The sequence below is a fragment of the Cervus canadensis genome, chromosome 4, assembly GCF_019320065.1.
Source record: "Cervus canadensis isolate Bull #8, Minnesota chromosome 4, ASM1932006v1, whole genome shotgun sequence".
Classification (NCBI taxonomy): Eukaryota; Metazoa; Chordata; class Mammalia; order Artiodactyla; family Cervidae; genus Cervus; species Cervus canadensis.
Window position 1 is genome coordinate 35097435 of NC_057389.1, and position 20204 is coordinate 35117638.

Sequence of the window (20204 nt, forward strand, 5' to 3'; positions counted from 1 at the left end):
AAATTTAATTTGTAAGTAAAAACTTTCCCAAAAAGATATCCTCCAGGGAAAAAAGGTTTCAGTGGAGAATTCTCTCAAACACTGAAAGAAGAATTAGCACCAATTTTTTACAAGTGCTTCCTGAAAATAAATGAAGGAACAATTCTCAAGTCATTTATAAAGTAATTATCACCCTGATGCCAGTACCCAAAAAAGAGAGTGCAAAAAATACAAATAGACTGTAGACCAATATCCCTCATTAATAAGATGCAGAACCCTAAAACATATTATCATACAGAGTTGAGCAAGGCATAAAAAGAACTATATACCATTACCAAGTTGGATTCATTCCATGCATGCAAGATTGGTTCAATATTAAGAAATCAGTGCAATGTACCATAATAACAATCATACAACAAATCACACAATTTAAGTATTTGACAAAATTTGACAAAATTTCACACATTCATCATAAAAATCTCTCAGAAAGAATAGAGGCGAACTTCCTCAACTTGGTAAGAGCATCTAAAAATAATCCCACAAAATATATACAATATTTTATTTAATGGTGAAAAGCTAGATACTTTTCACCTAAAGGCTGATAACAAAGACGTCTATTCTTGACACTCCTACTCAACATATTGCTAGAATTTCTAGCCAGTCCAACAGGCAAAAAATGGATATATTAAAATGTATACACATTGGAAATGAAGATCTCAGAATTTCCCTATCTGCAAATGACATAGTTTTCTACATAAGCTATCCAAAGTATTCAGAAAAATTCCTAGAACTAATAAGTCAATTCATCAAGATCACAAGATGCACTTAAAAAAAATCAATTGTATTTCAGTATGTTAGCAATGAACTTGGGACACTGAAGTTAAAAATAAAAAGCTGCTTATAATCATTAGCAAATTTAAATACTTAAATGTATGCCAACAGTACAAGACTTGTCTGCTGAAAACTATAAAATGTTAATAAAAAAATTCAAAGAAGAATTAAATACATGTACAGATGTAACATGTTCATCAATAAGACTCAGTTTAATAAAGATATCAGTTCTCCCTAAATGGATATATAAATTTAACATAATTTCTATCAAAATCCCAGCAACAGTTTTTGTATAGACAAAATTATTCTAAAATTTAATAGAAAGACAAAGGATGTAGAAAAGCTGAAACAATTTTGAATAAGATTAATAAAGTGGGAAGAACCAATCTACTTATTTTTGAATCTTATAATCCAAAATAAATGATACTGGTAGAGATAGACCAATTAAACAGAATAATACAGAGAAATGGGAGTTCCCTGTTAGTGTGGTAGACAAGAATTCACCTGTCATTACAGGGGACGCTGGTTTGATCCATGGTCTGGGAAGATTCTGGCTTCCTTGATAGGTCAGTTGGTAAAGAATCCGCCTGCAATGCAGGAGACCCCGGTTTGATTCCTAGGTTGGGAAGCTTCCCTGGAGAAGGGAACGGCTACCCACTCCAGTATTCTGGTCTGGAGACTTCCATGGACTGTATAGTCCATGGGGTCACAAAGAGTTGGACGGGACTGAAGGACACTTTCAGTTTCACTAGGAAGACCCTGCTTGCTGCAGAGCAACTAAGCCCATGTGCTACAATTATGGAGACTGCACTCTAAGGTCGTAAAAAAAAACCCCAAAAACAGAGAAATGGGCCACACAGATTTGACCAGCTAATTGTCAGCAAGGGAGTAAATTAATTCAATGGGGAAAAAACCAGTGCCAGAGCACTGGTGCCAGAGCAAATATGTAGCATAAACATACAAAAAAAATGAGTGTCATCGTAAGCCTCACACACTATAAAAACATTGGGTTAATATTGGTCATGAATTTAAATATAATACATAAGACCGTAAAACTTAAAATAAAAGTTATGATAAAGTGTTCAGGATGCAGAGCCAGGCAAAGCATTCTATCACTTGACATAATACATAAAATAAAAAAGTGATTAATTGGACTTGATCAAAATTTAAAACTTTTTCTCTGTGAAGAAGGTAAAAACACCAGCTACAGCCTGGGAGAAAATATTTGTAAGCCATATATCTGACAAGGAACTAGAATTTAGAGTATATAAAGATATCTCAAAGTCCAACAGTATTTTTGTTTGTTTTTTATATTCCACATACAAATGAAATCACAGTATTTCTCTCTTCATCTGACATTTCATTTAAGGCTTCCCTGGTGACTCAGTAGTAAAGAATCTGTCTGCCAAGCAGGAGACTCAGGTTCAATCCCTGGGTTGGGAAGATCCTCTGCAGAAGGAAATGGCAACCTGCTCCAGTATTCTTGTCTGGGAAATCCCATGGACAGAGGAGCTTGACAGGCTATAGTCCATGGGAGTGCAAAACAGTTGGACATGACTTAGCCACTAAACAACTTAGAATAATACCCTCAAGGTCCATCCATGTTGTCAAAAATGGCAAGATTCTATCTTTATTGACAGCTGAATTGTGTACATATGACATATAATATTATAAATCAGTGTCTCAATTAAAAAGCCCAAAGGTGAAAAAAATTCCAGTTTCAAAATAAGCAAAATATGTGAATAAGATACAATATAAATACAGATGGCAAATAAATTAATGAAAAGAAAATCAATATCATTTTCTTTAGGGAAATCAAACCCACAATGAGATCTCACTATACCTTAATCAGTATGTCCCTCTCCCCCGCCAAAAAAGGTAATAATACCAATTGCTGGCAAGAAAGCTAAGAAACTGGATTACTTACACAGCACTTCTGAAAATGTTAAATGCTACACCTATTCTGGAAAACAATTTAGCAGTTTCTTGAATAGCTAAACAAGCAACTACCATATGACTTATCAATTGCATTCCTGGGCATTTGTCATGGAAAAATGAAAGCACATTCACAGAAAAGCTGGACTGTAAATAAATATTTATAGTAGCTTTATTCACAGATCTAAAGACTGGAAACAATCCAGATGTCCTTAGATGAATGAATGATTAATTTGAAATAATACTCAAAAAAAAAAAAAAAAGAAATAATACTCAGCAATAAAAAAGGAACAAACCCTAGGTAAATGCAACAGTTTTCTCGATGAATCTTCAGAGAATTATGCTGTGTAAAAAAAGCAAAAGATTACACACTCTGTGATTCTCTTTTATATAATGTTCTTGAAATCTTACAGACACATTGGACGGGTTAGCAGCTACAGGGACTGAAGAGACCTGCGGCTGTCACTAAAGTGGGTGTGGTTGTAAAAAGGTAACCATGAAGAATACTTGGTGATGGCTTGTTCTGTAACTTGATGGTATCTGTACAATGTCTTAAAATATCCTAACTGGGATATTGTACTGTAGTATTACAAGATGTTACCATTGGGTAAAACTGAATATACGCAGGACCTTCTTACAGTATTTCTTAACACTGTATTTGGATTTAAAATGACCTCAACACAAGAGGTTTAATTATAAAACAAACAGAAAAAATAGTGTATCCTTTCACATTTGTCTAGAAACTGATGTTCAAGTATTATTGTGTAGCTCAAAAAATATAGTCATCCATCTTCCTAAGTGATAAGTAGAAATTGAAATAAATTGACCTAACAATCATGTTTAAAGCTCAGGTAGTTATTTATACATCATGCATAAAATTTAAATCTGCTCCACAGCTATAAGACTATGTATTACAACTCCAGCCATGGAGATGAAAGCTTGGGTAGCATCAGTTCAGTTCAGTTCAGTTGCTAAGTCGTGTCCGACTCTTTGCAACCCCATGAATCACAGCACGCCAGGCCTCCCTGTCCATCACCAACTCCCGGAGTTCACTCAAACTCATGTCCATTGAGTAGGTGATGCCATCCAGCCATCTCATCCTCTGTCGTCCCCTTCTCCTCCTACCCCCAATCCCTCCCAGCATCAGGGTCTTTTTCAATGAGTCAACTCTTCGCATGAGGTGGCCAAAGTATTGGAGTTTCAGCTTCAGCATCAGTCCTTCCAATGAACACCCAGGACTGATCTCCTTTAGGATGGATAGGTTGGATCTCCTTGCAGTCCAAGGGACTCTCAAGAGTCTTCTCCAACACCACAGTTCAAAAGCATCAATTCTTCAGTGCTCAGCTTTCTTCACAGTCCAACTCTCACATCCATACATGACCACTGGAAAAACCATAGCCTTGACTAGACAGACCTTTGTCTCTGCTTTTTAATATGCTCTCTAGGTCGGTCATAACTTTCCTTCCAAGGAGTAAGCGTCTTTTAATTTCATGGCTGCAGTCACCATCTGCAGTGATTTTGGAGCCCAGAAAAATAAATTCTGACACTGTTTCCACTGTTTCCCCATCCATTTCCCGTGCAGTGATGGGACCAGATGCCATGATCTTAGTTTTCTGAATGTTGAGCTTTAAACCAACGTTTTTACTCTCCTCTTTCACTTTCATCAAGAGGCTTTTTAGTTCCTCTTCACTTTCTGCCATAAGCGTGGCATCATCTGCATATCTGAGGTTATTGATATTTCTCCCAGCCATATTGATTCCAGCTTATGCTTCTTCCAGCCCAGCGTTTCTCATGATAAAGACAGCTAAAAGTGACACCACAAAACTGAAGCCATCAAATAGCCCTGAAGACATGCTATACACATGACTACTACTGACTTAATTAAGAATTCTACAGAAATATAGAACATTTGATATATATTTTTCCTTGAGTAAATGGGATCTACATTATCAAAGTTTGGCTTCATATTTTTATTTTCTAGAGGATGATTTACCTTTTGTACTTTCAGTGAAGTTGAAGCCAGCAAAATAATTTATACTAAAGGCTTTGGTAATGATTCTTGAAATTGTGTGGAGAGGGTCTCCTTGTCTTTATAATCCTGCTAATTCTTTATTAAGACTGGCAAAATGGTTTCTGTTTAAAGATTTTCTATGAACCCACTTTTGTAGTTAGTGCTCTCTTGAGTCATTGTTCACTAATATATTCTAATATATTGTATGGTCAGATTCTCAAAAGAGTTACCAGTGCTCAAACTTCATGTTCAGTGCCAGAGCTACCTATTCCGTGTCATATGGGACTTCAGTAATGGCTTGTTGGCTCCTGTTGACTCTGCATCACCAGAAATTATTTCTTAAAACAGCTCCCCAAACTAGGCTGCAGGTCACCGATATCTTGCTTTCCTGCCCAACATTTTATGTTTTTCGATGGTGAAATCTTTGCTGCAATTAAATCTCAAATCCTTTTTGCAGCTAAGAGCCTTTCCTGGGTACTGACCATTTGGGGTTCCAACACTCAAACAGCTTCTCTATTTGCTACACTTTTCTGGCATTACCTGCTGTAGAGTTCACATGGTTAGGACAAGCCACACCCACCCTAGGCTTTGCTTCCTCTCTTGGGTCTTGCCTGCTTTGTTGCTAATGGCACCTTCGTCTTGACAGGCAGCATTATTCTTTGTTTAGGTGCTGAATCAGATGGTGCAAATCAGATGTTGCTTATTTTGAGATCAACTGAAATTTTAAAAAGTGAATTAAAGTGTAAAAGTTATAGTGTGTTATATTTATTTTGGAGTGAGTTAGGGCTCAATAATTATTTCCTGACTGGAATACTTTCTGTATTTTAATACTGACCCACAAACTCCATTATGTTTATGTCAAATTCTACAAATCAGGTATTGCAATGAAGACAGAGGCATGGCATAAAGGATAGATGGGGAAAATCTGGGATCCTGCCAACCAAAGCTATAACTTTTAATGAATTGCCTTTTTAACAAGCTTCCCTGCCAATTACTGTCACAAAAACATATTAACATAAAGTGATCTCTGCTTCTGGTTTATTTGTTGTTTTAAGGCCACACATTTTTTGTCTTCTTTGCTTTGGCTTAACTGTGACTTCTAACATGATTTATACATTATTATAATCAATAAAATCTTGAAACAGTGGGGGTTATAGTCTGAGTGTTTCCTGCAATAATGATTTTCATTTTCAAAGTAAAAAAAATAAATACAGGTCCAATGATATGAATACAAACAAGAAGTTTTTTTTTTCTTAATTTCTATGGAGGTTTATGCGATCATATTATTTGAAATTGGCAGTTTCAAAAACAAATTTTGCGGTGTTTTGAGTACAAAAGTGCTTTAAGTTAGATTCTTTCCTTTTAATTGTATTCTGTTTGATCTAGATATGTCAGCTAAACACAAAAATCCCCATTGGATCTTGTTGTTACCATAGCAACCAGATTTCGGTTTCCAATATCTGTGTAATGAAGTGCTGACACGTTTCCAGCACAATGTGCTAAGTGGAGGTTTGTTTCACTAATTAGCTGGTAAAAATAATCAATTCCTTCTTGATTAATGATGTCAGAAATTATGCAGTAGACAAACCTGAAAACTTTCTTAACTAGTACTTACATTTTAGATGGAGGGATAAAAATGATAGAAGTCGCTTTTCAATTCTTTGATTAACTAGTAACAAAGACCTAAATTTCTGGGAGCATCTTATTCCCTAATAGAAATGCTTTGTGCTTTGCTTCATTTTTAAAGTCATTAGCCTTGTTAAAATTTTATATGATTTAGGATCAAAAGATGGCAGTTTGAGTTTGATGTTTGCTTGAGTGGTAGAGGACAGAAATGGATTGTAATCATTTCTTAATCTCATTGCCATTTGATATTTACTGGTCTTTCAGAAGCCTGTGCTTTCTTGTATCTAAATGAGTTTCCAGTTATTAAGTATGTTGTTAATGAAAAAGAGATCTTGGTAATTGAATATATGGATTAATAGGATAATTACTATGCCCTTGGGATAAATTGAATAGCATTTTTGTCCCTTACGGGCTTCCCTCGTGGCTCAGATGGTAAAGAATCTGTCTGCAATGCAGGAGACCCAGGTTCGATCCTGGGTCGGAAGGATCCCCTGGAGAAGGCAATGGCAACACACTCCAGTATTCTTGCTTTGAAAATCCCATGGGCAAAGGAACTTGGCAGGCTACAGTCCATGGCATCGGAAAGGGTTTGACACGACTGAACAACTAATGTTTTCACTTTCACTTGACCTTTAGAGCTTTATAATTGACGTGAGTTTGTAAGGTATATAGATATGGTGATAGTTTTTTACAAAATCCTTTCAAATATATAAACCAAGGCTTCCTAATTCAGAGCAGGTGGAAAAAACTATATAACATTTTATAAACTTGGATATACTTAGTTCAGGGACTCAAAAGTGAGCAGAAATTTTGGGAGAGCGAGTTGCCTTAGATAATAGGTCCTCCCTTTTCCAGAACAGTTGGGAGAGTTGTTCTTTCTATGCAAATTCCTGGTCCTCCAGAATGTGAATTTCTTTTTCTTTATTCACAAAAATCTCTGCTGTCTTTCCCCCGCTTTGTGCTGGCCTTTCTGCAAACCCTGCTTTTATAAAAGCACAGAATCCATGGTCTAGAGAGAAAATAAAAAGAAAACATAGGGATAAGTATTTTTTCTAATACTCATGGGGAGGCACAGTAACTTTTTTTTAATCTGCATTTTTAAATTAATTTTTTAATTGAAGGATAATTGCTTTACAGAATTTTTCTGTTTTCTGTCAAACCTCAACATGAATCAACCATAGGTATACATATATCCCCTCCCTTTTGAAACTCTCTCCCATTCCCGCCCCCGCATCCCACCCCTCTAGGTTAATACAGAGTCCCTGTTTGAGTTTCCTGAGCCATACAGCAAATTCCCAATGGCTATCTATTTTACGTATGGTAATGTAACTTTCCATGTTACTCTTTGCATACATCTCACCCTCTTCTCCCCTCTCCCCATGTCCACAAGTCTGCTCTCTATGTCTCTTTCTCCACTGTTGCCCTGTAAAGAAATTCTTCAGTACCACTTTTCTAGATTCTGTATATATGTGTTAGAATATGGTATTTATTTTTCTCTTTCTGACTCACTTCAGTCTGTGTAATAGGTTCTAGGTTCATCCACATCGTTAGAACTGACTCAAATGCATTACTTTTTATGGCTGAGTAATATTCCATTGTGTATATCAACCACCACTTCTTTATCCATTTATCTGTCGATGGACATCTAGGTTGCTTCCATGTTCTAGCTTTTGTAAATAGTGCTGCAACAAACAATGGGATACATATGTCTCTTTCAATTTTGGTTACCTCAGGGAATATGCCTAGGAGTGGGATTGCTGGGTCATATGGTGACTTTATTCCTAGTTTTTTAAGAAACCACCATACCATCTTCCATAGTGGCTGTAACAATTTACATTCCCACTAACAGTGCAAGAGTGTTCCCTTTTCTCTACACCCTCTTCAGCATTTATTGTTTGTAGACTTTCTGATGATGGCCATTCTGACCAGTGTGAATTGATATCTCATTGTAGTTTTGATTTCCATTTCTCTAATATGAGCAATGTTGAGCATCTTTTTATGTGTTTGTTGCCATCTGTATGTCTTCTTTGGAGGGATGTCTGTTTAGGTCTTTTTCCCACTTTTTGAGTGGATTGTTTGTTCTTCTGGTATTGAGTTGTATGAGATGCTGTATATTTTGGAAACTAATCCTTTGCCAGTTGTTTCATTTGCTATTATTTTCTCCCATTCTGAGGATTGTCTTTTCACCTTGCTTATAGCTTCCTTTGCTATGCAAAAGCTTTTAAGTTTAATCAGGTCCCACTTGTTTACTTTTGATTTTATTTTTTGATTTTAACTCCTGTTACCCCAGGAGGTGGGTCATAGAGGACCTTACTTTGATTTATGTCATCCAGTGTTTTGCCTATGTTTTCCTCTAAGAGTATTATAGTTTCTGGTCTTACATGTAGGTCTTTAATCTATTTTGAGTTTATCTTTGTGTATGGTGTTAGGAAGTGTCCTAATTTTATTCTTTTACATGTAGTTGTCCAGTTTTCCCAGTACCATTTATTGAAGAGGCTGTCTTTGCCCCATTGTATATTCTTGCCTCCTTCATCAAAAATAAGGTACCCATAGGTGGATGGGTTTATTTCTGGGCTTTCTGTCATGTTCCATTGGTCTATATTTCTGTTTTTGTGCCAGTAACATACTGTCTTGATTACTGTAGCTTTGTAGTATAACCTGAAGTCAGGAAGGTTTATTCCTCCAACTCCATTCATCTTTCTCAAGACTGCTTTGGCTATTCCCGGTCTTTTGTGTTTCCATATGAATTGTGAAATTTTTTATTCTAGTTTTGTGAAAAATGTCATTAGTAATTTGATAGGGATTGCATTAAATCTGTAGATTGCATTTGGTAGTACTTCTGGTCATTTTCACAATATTGATTCTTCCTACCCAAGAACATGGAATATCTCTCCATCTGTTTATGTCATCTTTGATTTCCTTCATTAGTGTCTTATAATTTTCTGTGTACAGTTCTTTCCTCTCCTTAGGTAAGTTTATTCCAAGATATTTAATTTTTTTGTTGTTGCAATGGTGTATGGGCTTGATTCCTTAACTGCTCTTTCTGAATTTTCGTTGTTAGTATATAGAAATGCAAGTGATTTCTGTGTATTGATTTGGTATCTTGCAACTTTACTGTATTCACTGATTAGCTCTAGTAATTTTCTGATACTATCTTTAGGGTTTTCTATGTACAGTATCATGTCATCTGCAAACAGTGAGAGCTTTAATTCCTCTTTTCAGATCTGGATTCCTTTTATTTCTTTTTCTTCTCTGATTGCTGTAGCTAGGACTTTCAGAACTATGTGGAATAATAATGGTGAAAGTGGACACCCTTGGCTTGTTCCTGATCTTAGGGGGAATGCTTTCAGTTTTTCACCATTGAGAATAATGTTTGCTGTAGGCTTATCATATATGGCCTCTACTATGTTGAGATAGGTTCCTTCTATGCCCATATTTTGAAGTTTTAATCATAAATAGGTGCTGGATTTTGACAAAGGCTTTTTCTGCATCTGTTTAGATGATATATGGTTTTTATCTTTCAATTTGTTAATTTGTTGTATCACATTGATTGATTTGCATATATTGAAGAATCCTTGCATCCCTGGAATAAACCCAGCTTGATCATGATGTATGAGCTTTTTGATGTGTTGCTGAATTCTGTTTGCTAAAATTTGTTGAGGATTTTTGCATCTATGTTCATTAGTGATATTGACCTGTAGTTTTCTTTTTTTGTGTTGTATTTTTCTGGTTTTGGTATCAGGGTGATGGTGGCCTTGTAGAATGAACTTCAAAGTATTCCTTCCTCTGCAATTTTTTGAATGAGTTTTAAAAGGATAGGCATTAGCGCTCACTCCTCCAAATGTTTGATAGAATTCTCCTCTGAAGCCATCTGGTCCTGGGCTTTTGTTTTTTGGGAGATTTTTTTTTTATAACAGTTTCAATTTCAGTGCTTGTAATTGGGTTGTTTGTAATTTCTGTTTCTTCCTGGTTCAGTCTTGGAAGACTGAACTCTTCTAGGAATCTGTCCATTTCTTCCGGGTTATCTATTTTATTAACATATAGTTGTTAATAATAGTCTCTTATAATCCTTTGTATTTCTGCATTGTCTGTTGTAACCTCTCCTTTTTCATTTCTAATTTTGTTGATTTGATTCTTTTCTCTCTTTTTTCTCGAGTCTGGCTAAGTGTTTGTCAATATTGTTTATCTTCTCAAAGAAACAGCTTTTAGTTTTATTAATCTTTACTATTGTTTCTTTCATTTCTTTTTCATTTATTTCTGCTTGGATCTTTATGATTTCTTTCCTTCTGCTAATTTTGGGGTTTCTTTCTTCTTCTTTTTCCAGTTGCTTTAGGTGTAAAGTTAGGTTGTCTATTCAATGTTTTTCTTGTTTCTTGAGGTAGGATTGTACTGCTTTTGCTGCATCCCGTAGGTTTTGAGTTGTCATGTTTTCATTGTCACTTGTTTCTAGAATTTTTTTGATTTCCCTTTTGATTTCTTCAGTAACCTGTTGGTTATTTAGAAACGTGTTGTTTAATCTCCATGTGTTTGTGCTTCTTACAGTTTTTTTCTTGTAATTGATATCTAGTCTTATAGCATTATGGTCAGAGAAGATGCTTGATACAATTTCAATTTTCTTAAATTTACTGAAGTTTGATTTGTGACCCAAGATGTGATCTATCCTGAAGAATGTTCCATGTGCACTTGAGAAGAAGGTGTATACTTCTGCATTTGGATGGAATGTCCTGAAGATATCAGTGAGATCCATCTCATCTAGTGTATCATTTAAGACGTGTGTCCTTATTAATTTTCTGTTTTGATGATCCGTCCATTGGTGTGAGTGGGGTGTTAAAGTCTCCTACTATTATTGTGTTATTGTCAATTTCTCCTCTTAAGTTTGTTAATGTTTGTCTTATGTATTGAGGTGCTCCTATGTTGGATGCATAGATATTTACAATTGTTTTGTCTTCCTCTTGGATTGATTCCTTGATCATTCTATAGTGTCCTTCCTTATCTCTTGTAATGTTCTTTATTTTAAGGTCTCTTTTGTCTGACATGAGGATTGCTACTCCAGCTTTCTTTTGTTTCCATTTGCACGGAATATATTTTTGCATCCTCTCACTTTCAGTCTATATGTTTCTTGAGGTCTGAAGTGGGTTTCTTGTAGACAGCATATATATGGGTATTGTTTAAGAATCCATTCAGCCAATCTGTGTCTTTTCATTGGAGCATTTAATTCATTTACATTTAAAGTAATTACTGATATACATGTTCCTATTTCCATTTTCATAATTGTCTGGCGTTTGATTTTGTAGATCTTTTTCTCCTCTTGTATTTCTTGACTATATAAGTCCCTTTAACAGTTGTTGTAAAGCTGGTTTGGCGGTACCAAGTTCTCTTAATTTTTGCGTGATTGAAAAGCTTTTGATTTCTCTATCAATTTTCAATGAGATACTTGCCATGTACAGTAATCTTAGTTGTAGATTTTTCTCTTTCAGTACTTTAAATATATCCTGCCATTCCCTTCTGGCCTGCAGAGTTTCTGCTGAAAGATCAGTTGTTAAGCATACGGGGTTTCCCTTGTAAGTTACTTGTTGCTTCTCCCTTGCTGCTTTTAATATTCTTTCTTTGTGTTTAGCCTTTGTTAGTTTGATTAGTATGTGTCTTGGCGTGTTTCTCCTTGGGTTTTCCTGTATATGGGACTCTGTGCCTCTTGGACTTGATTGACTATTTCCTTTTCCATGTTGGGGAAATTTTCAACTATAATCTCCTCAAAAATTTTTGTATATCCTTTCTTTTTCTCTTCTTCTTCTGGGACCCCTATAATTCGAATGTTGGTGCATTTGATATGGTCCCAGAAGTCTCTGAGACTATCCTCAGCTCTTTTCATTCTTTTTACTTTATTCTGCTCTTCACAAGTCATTTCCATCATTTTATCTTCCAGCTCCCTGATTTATTCTTCTTCACATATTCTGCTGTATACCGATATCAGTGTCTTTTTTGAGTCTTTGTTTCTGCTTTGGCTTGAGAAGGGAGATGCTTGTTCTCAGGATATATGGGTAATATAACCCTGAGGTATTAGAAAACAGTGTCCATGACCTAGAAAAGACATGAAAAGGGAATTATAGTGGTAAAATTTGGGGAATTCCTGATTTACCCATTCCTTTGTTCATTCAAACATTTATTCCTCAGAAATGTTTTGAGCCACTGCTCTGTGCCAGGCACTTTGCCCAGCACTGGGAACTCAACGGTGACTAAGGCAAAGGAAAGGCCTTGCTCTCGATGATCTTAGAGTTAGCCTTGTTAGACAAATGGCTCGTTACTGTTTCAGCTTTATCCATACTTCCCAAGGCTGAGACTGCTGTGGGTTTATCTCTGAAGAGCAGAGGAAAAAAATTCACTGAGAACTATGTGTCAGTAGTCATTCCTTTTAGGCACAGTGTTAAGAAACTTTAAGATCCTTGGTTTGCCTTCCCACTAGGTGTTTTTTTTTAACTAGGAGTTATCACTTGTATAGTTTCAAAAAGTATCCCTCAAATCCAAGTAGGCAGGAATTAAATCTAAGTTTCTTCTTTAAAAAATTGTCATAAATAATCGTGTGTATGTGTGTTTCTGCATATGCATTCCTGGACCTCACAGCTGCTTTGATGTGTTTAATACAAGAGACAAATGCTGACTGGGACAGCAAGGCTACAAAAAGCCACACAGAAAATTGCATAATTTGCCTTCAACTCTCCATTGTACCTTGTTTAAAACAGTGTTGTGAACCCATAGGGATCTGCATTAGAGATCAGCACATCCTCCAGGCTTGAAAAGCTCATCCTCTTTTCGCCTATGTTTTGTCTTCTCTTCTTTTCTCAAAATTAGTGTGACAAGTACTTAGACATGAACATTTAAAGATACCTTTTATCATTTCAATTAATCTGCTTAAGCTGCAAGAGCAAGTTTTCCAATTTTCAAAAATTTAATTGCCTATTGTTACAGCTCTAACATGCAAAATATAAGGAGATGTTGGGCTTCCACTGCTTTACAGAGCTGAGACGCCCTTAGGATAGATTCCTAGTCTTTCCCATGTCACCAGGCCATTGTACGTCCCCAGAGAACTCAGGATTTGTTAGAATGATTTCAAAAATAACTATTTTATGTCATATTGCACTTTGAAATATGTGAGTTATTTTGAAATATCTTTTGATATTGATATCTAACATAATTCCACAATAAGAAGAGAACAGATTCTGTTCATATGGTATGATTTCAATGCCATTAGAGTGTGAAATGTTTGCACCTTGTTTCATGTCCCTGAATATGCTCCAATGTCTCCTGGTTTACAGTCTATGGGAATTTGAATAGAATTTGTATCCTGGTGTTGTGTGACAATTTCTCAAATCTTAATTATGTTGAACTGGTTTATAGTGCTTTTGAGGTCTACTCTATCCCTCTATTATCTGTCTATTAATTCTATTAATTTTTGAGAATTTGACATTGAAACTCCCAACTAAAAAAATCTTAATTTATCTACTTAAAAAATAATTGTAATATATAGTGGAACTTTGGGGACTTTGTTGTGTGTTTTCCAAGTCTCCTGTAAATGTGTTATCATATTTTCTTAATTTAAAAAAGAAAAAAAATTAAGAGAAGAAATCAATAAATGGAGGACAAAAACCCCAACAAACCAACTATTTTAAAACCTACTAATAGCAGCTTCCATGTTAAGTCCAGTTATTCTGCTCTCGTGGTGAAACATCTGTGGAGGGTGGTTTCCAGGTTGATGGGTCAGTGCCGAGCATTGGTGTAGCAGCCCCATGATCATCTTGTCCCCTCCTTCTCAGTTGGAAGTTGCAGGCAGCAGAGCTCTGCCCGAAGAACTTATAGGTCAGAACCTCACACAGGAAGCAGGATGTGTGGTGGCTAAAGGATTTTCTTGTGTGCCTCTTTTCAAGAAGGAAACTCTTTCCCTGGAATACAAAATAGATCCACCTCACTTGTCATTGGGCTGAATTGAATTAATGTCTGTCCCAAGACCAATTGTAGGTAAGGGAAATATAATTTTAATGATTTGCTTGGGCCAATTATAATTTATTTCCTAGGGAGGACACCTGACTGTCAAGGAAGGAAGGGGAAATAGCTTTTGAGGACAATTAAGAATGTCTGCTATTTGGTTCTGATCTAAACAAATGTCTTTCTTTAGTTGTCATATTGTAAATTCTTTGCTAGTATGGCACACCTTTAGTAAATTATATTTAAACAGTTTCATGTCTTTGCAAGGAGTTAATATCTGGGTTGTCTTGTTTGTTCTTCAAAATTACCCAGAGAGGAAAGAAGTGAGTATCTTTACCAGTGTTCTAGTGATGAGGAAACCAAAGTTCAGTTGATTGAGACAACTTGCTCATAGCAGCATGGCTTTAAAACAAAAACGATAGCAAAAACCTGGTCAGAATTTTATTCTAAATCTTCTGTAATCCAATGCTCCTTTTTGAGCTATTTTGTTGATTTCTTCTGTGATTTTAACCCAAAGTCACCATGTTTATACAGTAACTATGCTTGTATGCCCATGGATAGCCTAAAAAGTGCTTGACTTTCTCTTCTCCTTTTGCTACCAGAGTGTTATGAGACTATAAAGAAGGAAATTTATTGTTTCATAAGACCATAAACCCTTCATTAATTTTTTAGAATAATAAATTAAGCAGCAACCCTTCCAAAAACTGTGTTCTGAGGAAGCAGACAAAGCATTCCTGGTCACTGACATTTGGAATTTGAGAAACATGAGAGAATGTCAAACTCTGTCACGTTAAAGTGTCACACAATTCCAGGGGGAGTAGCATAGTGTGAGTGCTCAGTCGTGTCTGGCTCTTTGTAACCCCATAGACTGTGGCCCGCCAGGCCATGGGATTCTCCAGGCAAGAATCCTGGAGTGAGTTGCCATTTCCTTCTGCAGGGGATCTTCCCAACCCAGGAACTGAACTCATGTCTCTTAAGTCTCACGCATTGGCAGGCAGGTTCTTTACCACTAGAGCCTCCTGGGTAGAGGGTGTGTTGAAATAACTTAATCAAAATGATCAAATCACTGGGAAAGGTGAACGTTAGAAAACTTTCCCAGACAGATGCTATTTAATCCAATACATGGGAAGTTAAAAAGAGAGAGAAGATAGTGCTCAAAACAAATTAGTTGCTCAATGAATAATATGTTTTTTAAAATAACTTTATTGAGAAATAATTCACATTACATGAAATTCATCCATGGATAGAGTTCAATAGTTTTTAATGTATTCTCAGAGTTGTACATCCATCACAAAAACCAATTTTAGAACTTTTTATTATTATCCCAAAAAACCCTACACCTGTTAGTAGACAACCCAACAGCACCTCCCTTCCCCAGCCCTCAGCACCTATAAATCTACTTTTTGACCCTATGTTGTTGTTAATTTGCTAAATTTTGTCTGATTCTTTGTGACCCCATGAACTACAGTACATCAGCCTTCCCTGTCCTTTACTATCTCTTGGAGTTTGCTCAAACTCATGTCTGCTGAATCAGTGGTGCCATCCAACCATCTCATCCTCTGTTTCCCCCTTCTCCTCTTGTCCTCAATATTTCTGAAGCATCAGGGTCTTTTCCAATGAGTTGGCTCTTCACATCAGGTGGCCAAAGTATTGATTTACTTATTTTGGATATTTTATATAAGTGAAACAATACATTATGTGCTCATATATAGCTGAGTTCTATTACTTAGCATAACATTTACAAGTTTATCCATATAATAGCATATATCAGTATTTCATTCTTTTTTATTGCCAACTAGTACTCCATTGTATGGATACAACATATTTTATTTATCTATTCATTGATGGATATTTGATTGTTTCTACTTTTTTGGCTATTGTGTCCAAGGATGCTATGAACATTTATGCACACGTTTCTATATGGTGTTGAGTTGTAAGAACCCTTTATCATAGACATGATTTGCAATATTGTTTTTCCTATTCCATGAATTGCATTTTCACTTTCTTATTTGTGTCCTTTGAAGCAAAAATGTTTTACTTTTGATACTGTCTATCTTTGTTTTTGTTGTTGCGGGTGCATAATTCAAGGTGATGAAGATCTGTGCCTAAGTTTTATTTAGTACATTTTATTTATTAATAACATAAGATTTTTACAGCTTTTTATGATAGTTTTCATCTTTAGGTTTTTGATTCCATTTTGAGCTCATTTTTGTGTATGCTGTGATTTGAATGCCTTTTAAATTTTGAGATTCATGTTCAGGTCAGTGGGTGTTATTCAACATGTGTCTGAGGTCTAACAACAGCAGCATCACTTGGAAGCTTGTTAGAAATGCAAATACTCAGATTTCTGTTCCAAAACTATTGAGTCAGAATCTCTGGGGCTGTGGCCTCAGAATTTGCATTTTCTCAGGTTCTTAGGTGATTCTTTTACACTCTAACTTTTCAAAAGTACTATCTTACAGACTTGCAAGCAACATTACTATCCTCTCCTACCAACTACCTCCTCAACTCTACTGAGGGAAAATAGCACTTTAGTGGAAATCGGCAGTCCTTCCATTTTAAATCGGGAGATAGCAATTTTCAGCACTCAGCATGTCAAACTTTTTCCACCAAGAAAAGCTCAGATATGTGCATTAATATATGATATTTGATTTTCTCTTTCTGACTTCACACTGTTTGACAGACTCTGGATCCTTCCACCTCACTACAAATAACCTAATTTGTAATTCCTCTTTGTGACTGAGTAACATTCCATTGTACATATGTACCATATCTTCTTTATCCATGTATCTGTCAGTGGACACTTAGGTTGCTTTCATGTACTGGCTGTTATAAATAGTGCTGCAGTGAACATTGTGGTACATGTGTCTTTTTGAATTAAGTTTTTTCCAGGGTATATCTAGACAGATGGTACAGATGAGCCTGTTTGCAGGGCAGGAATAGAGATACAGATGATGTATACAGATAGAGATGTAGAGAATGGACATGTGGACCCAGAGCAGGAACAGGGAGAGTGAGATGAACTGGGAGAGCAGGATTGACCTATGTACACTGTTGTGTGTAAAGCAGATGGCTCGTGTGAAGCTGCTGTGTAACAGAGGGAGCTCAGCTTGGTGCTATGGGATGACCTCGAGGGCTGGGTCGGGGTGGTGGGGCGGAGGCTTAAGACGGAGGGCACAATGTGTGTATATGGCTGACTCACTTCATTGTACAGCAGAAATGAGCACAACATTGTAAAGCAAATATGCTCCAATAGAAAAAAAGAAGCACTCAGAGATCACCTTGTCTAACAATTACATTTCACATAGGAGAGTGCTGACGTGAGAGTGCTAACCATGTTCATGGGGTTCAGATTTAACCTGAAGTAGACCTTTCTGTGAACAAACAAAAGCCTGTGGTCTCTAATTTTGTGGCCTCTGACTTACCACATACACACATATCAGGTTTCACAAATCCCCTTTCAGATACATTAGAACAAAAAGAAAAATAGTATTTCTTGGTGAAATGTCTATTTTGAGAAAAAAATTATTTTGTAAATTGTTTTTAATCTGAAAACTACTTACATATGGTAATGCAGAATACATACAGTTTTAGCCTTATCACAGCTTAGGACTGTGTTCGGTAATGTGGATAGCTATTTATTTTAGCCTTTTCTGATATATTTCTATTTAGCAAGCATCAGAACAGTAAATCAAACTCAAGAAAGACAATTTCAAGAGTGTGTAATTGTGGTTGCATACTTTTAATGGATAAAAGTTTTCAAAATATTAGAGGAAACTCAACTAATGCATGAATTACAGGATACATGGGGTTCTTTAGATAAATGATTAAAATATCCAATACTCTGAAGACATATATCATTTCATGACTCCTAAAATAAATCTGTGAGACTAGACAGTTTTGAATACTTTCTTTTTTCTCTATGCCCACCATATGCAAACTCGCACATGTATTTTTTACGTGTATACTAAAAGCCACGTGAGCAACTGTACTCCTGTTTATCTAGTATACATATTTAATATTATCCTGGTCCATTATATAATGCTTCAAAAATACTGAATCACCAGGTCACTGTTTACAAGTAGGATTGTTCTTAGTGGTTGGAATTTTTGGACATAATGTTTAATATAATTTCAGGTTAAGCAAAAAGCTCCGAGTAGATTGGTTGTCTTTGGGGAAAATTTGAATCTTCTCTACTCTTTCAGAAAGAAATGCAAATCATTATTGCACAAATGGAAAACTCTGGTGTATCTGAGAAAGATTTTTCCTCCCACTGCTAAAGATAAATAGCACAGTACAGTTGTTCCTACCAAGCATAGATTTAATCTCAAAATTGTAGTTTGTATGATTTACATTCATGATATAAACATTTGTGATTCTCCATGGAAATAAGATATGTTTAAGAATTTGAACTCAGCCACATAGGGGCTTCCCTGGTGGCTTAGATGGTGAAGAATCTGCCTGCAGTGCAGAAGACCTGGGTTCAATCCCTGGGTCAGGAAGATCCCCTGGAGAAGGAAATAGCAACACACTCCAGTGCCTGGAGAATCCCATGGACAGAGTAGCCTGGCAGGCTATAGTGCATGGGGTCTCAAAGAGTCAGACATGACTGAGCAACTAACACACACACACACACACACAAACACACACAGACCCACATAGACCTGTGTTCAAAAACTAGCTCTAAAACCTGCTGGGTGTCACTGTGGGCAGGTAACAATTCTAAGTCTTGGTCACACCGTTTCCAAAATTGAAATAATGTGTATACTTATTTTATTTTGAGGACAAACTGAAATGATGCAAGTATAATGTCTAGCATTTAAGTTGTTATTGTCAGAGTCTTTGGTCCATATATTGTGAAGGAAAGCAATCGAGAAGATTTGAAGAAATTGAAGAAGTAAAAAAAAAAAACCACCCTGGAAATTTTCTTTATTTAAACTAATTTTGTTACATAATTCTTTAGAGACACCATTTAAAATCATTAAAAAGCCAAAGAAAAATTAGATATGTTGCCATATTTTATGTTACTTTGCTTTTGTTTCCACATAAAATCTGTGTTTTAGAGACATAAGATCCAAGGTCAGTCAGTTCGTTATTATACAACATATTATTACAGGGTTCAATTTGTTTACTGGATGGAGAATATCAATAAATAAAATTCTCACCTAATATAAGAAAAATGTAAACACAGAAAGAGTGACATGAATATGTGTCAGTGTTTTTGCAGAAAGTCATGAATTTATGTACTCAAACCAATTAAACCTATGAATCCATATCATCACTTTGAGGTTAATAATAGGAGATGTAAAGGTGAGGACTTAAAAGACAACCAAGTTTTAAATGAAACCTTCAGAGAGCTTATCTCTGATGCTTTTATCTTGCTTTTATGATGAGAGGTGATATAGGGTTAATAATTAATTTCCCATTTGGGCCAAATTGAAGATTTCTCTAAGCTTCATTTATTTATGTAAATCTGGTCCCAAATACCCATAGAATTAGTCATTCCAAGGGCACAGTTGACTCCATAGCACTCAATTGATTTATATTTGCCAATGCCTAACCTGTCGAGAGTGGCATTAGCTTGGCAGGTAAGACATATTTTTGTCTCTTCTTTCCTCCTGGGTCTTGTGAGAGAAACATCTAGAAATCCCAGGAGAATTGGAGGAAGAGAAGCTCTTTCATGTGGTTTGGCCGCAGACTGCTGTTTTTAGAGTGCCATTTCCCGTGGGCAAAACACAAAAAGAAAATTGTACTTAAAAAATAGTGTTCCATGTGATGTGTGGAACAGTTTGGAAATCCATTTGGGTCCTGTGGGAAATTAAAGAGCAGGAAAAAATTGGACCAA